Raw genomic sequence first — 2,500 nt, 5'->3', positions numbered from 1 at the left:
ACGTAATCAACTAAAAGTTTGGACATCGTTGTCACAGACACTAAACTCCGTTCATATTTGATTGCATGGAATACCACGCCAACTAATACATGTTACAGTCAAAGGTCTAGGTCGATTTTAAGGTGAAGATAAGCAAAATGTCAAATTCAACTATAGGGCCCTATTATGTAAAGAGCTGAAAATGATTAATTTTTGGGAGGTCAAAGGTCAAGGTCATGGACGACTAAAACATCCATATCACGTAATCGGCCATAATTTAGGACATCCTCTCACAGAGACTTCAAACTTGATTCATATTTGAGTGTTTGAAAAGGCACAAAAAATTAGACATGTTAAGGACCCAGGTCAAGGTTAAGGTCTGCACTCTACTCATGTTTTTAATAGGATAATTTTATCCATTTCACTGGCAGTAGTGAATTCAACAGAACTTTAGATGTAAGAATAATTTGTTGATATTTATTGAAAAAAAACATCAATTAATTTTCATTGAATATCAACTTTCTATAGGTTGGGTGATATCAAATTAGTTTCCCTTTTTAAATTTTAAGTAAGTCACCACCAGCAGAGATCAGGGATGGCAGTGATGTCATATAAGGTCTTGATATCGAGATGTGCCTTTAATATCTGTTATGGGTTGCCATGAAATTACGAAATGGCTTTATTACTTGCTTCAAAAATTTTGTGTTTTGAGATCACGATCGCTGCCTTATCTTTTCCTCCAGAATTTTACAAAAGGACTATACTTATGATAAACAATAAAAGATCAGATTTTGAGAAAGATATTGGTAGCAGCAATAAACATTTAGGAAATGGGGATTCGGAAGCTGTTGGCTATAAAAACTATTCGAGCCTGATGATGATGAATCTTCATATTTTAAACTTTTCATATTTTCTTCTCTCAACTTTCCCTCTCCTTTCCCTTTTTCGCGGTGCTTCTAGTCAATTTTTTTTTTTTCCGAATTTTTATGTGTTTTAGTTTCTTCTATAAATTCTTTTAATCTTGTTAGAATGATAGATCTATCATATAGCAATGAATTTGAATAAAATTTTGTCATGCATGATTCAATGTTGCGTATATTCAATGAGCTCTTACTTTCATAATAAGTGGGAGGTAGTAATAGACTTTAAAATCCAATAACATTTTGGAGGAGTATTTCGAATATTATTGAACATCATATGGATATCACTATCGGGTAACTGATGAATATAACTGATTTACATTTATATATTTTTTTAAAGTCTATTAAGAGCTACATTGTTTGACATATCATTATTCAATGGAATAAAGTGAAATGCATCATTCACATTTTATATTACATATCCATTCCCCCCCCAAAAAAAAAAAAATTCATCATCTAAAATATCTATTCTCTCTACTATATCAGCATTTGCTAATATGATAATAAGGAAAATACGGAAAAAAAATATCATTTACTTTTCATATTCAAATATGTAGAAATTTCATTATGATCTTTGTTTTTCTTAATCAAACTTTCAATAACATTACAATATGACGAGGAAATTGAGTTTTTCAATGTTCTTTATTCTAATTGCATCACTTGAATTTATGATGTATAAGTAATATCAAAAGCATTTCTGCCATGTTTTATATTAGTAATAGGTCATGAGAAAACAATTCTTTGTGTTCAGAAATATATTAGTTTAGTTTAAATATAATAAATACTCCATATATATATATATATATATATATATATATATATATATATATATATATATATATATATATATATATATATATATATATATATCACAGAACATTAAAAAATGAGAGAAAGAGAGAGAGAGAGAGAGAGAGAGAGAGAGAGAGAGAGAGAGAGAGAGAGAGAGAGAGAGAGAGAGAGAGAGAGAGAGAGAGAGAGAGAGAGTCAAACACTCATATATTTTTTTAACAGCAATCCTGTAAATAAGCTTATGTAGAACGTATAGACTTCAGAAATTATTGAATAACTACTTACAAAATGATTGTGATTATGTATTATTATCTTTATAAGTTTTTTATTTCAGTGAATGAATAGAAGCAATAACTATAAACTCTTAATGATAATATCCATAAATAGATTCTTCGTGGAAATATCAATGTCAGACATTGAGACTTTGATAAAGTTTTTAAAATAATAAAATATAGCGCCACAATTTACCTCAGATCCAGATTTTATCTAATCAGACCAAATTTTATATGTAAGCCTTATTACCCTGAGCCAGCCTGTTGAAAACTTTATAAAAAGTGTCAGAGAACTTTGATTGGAAAACTTTATTTTATTTCAAGGGGGAATTTTTACGTTGTATTTTATATGCATGCTACTGATAATAAAGTTATTACTAATGTCCATGCACTTTCCTTAACGTACCTTTTGCTTACATATAAATATTATTGAAGAAAGTTATGTATTCACACAATTAAGGATCGTTCTAATAATATTTGAACGGTTCGATCCCACTATTGGATGATCATTAAGGGAAAAAATCTACTTTTGCTTCT

The sequence above is a fragment of the Palaemon carinicauda genome, chromosome 2 (genome assembly GCF_036898095.1).
Source record: "Palaemon carinicauda isolate YSFRI2023 chromosome 2, ASM3689809v2, whole genome shotgun sequence".
Classification (NCBI taxonomy): Eukaryota; Metazoa; Arthropoda; class Malacostraca; order Decapoda; family Palaemonidae; genus Palaemon; species Palaemon carinicauda.
This window is presented reverse-complemented; position numbering follows the sequence as displayed.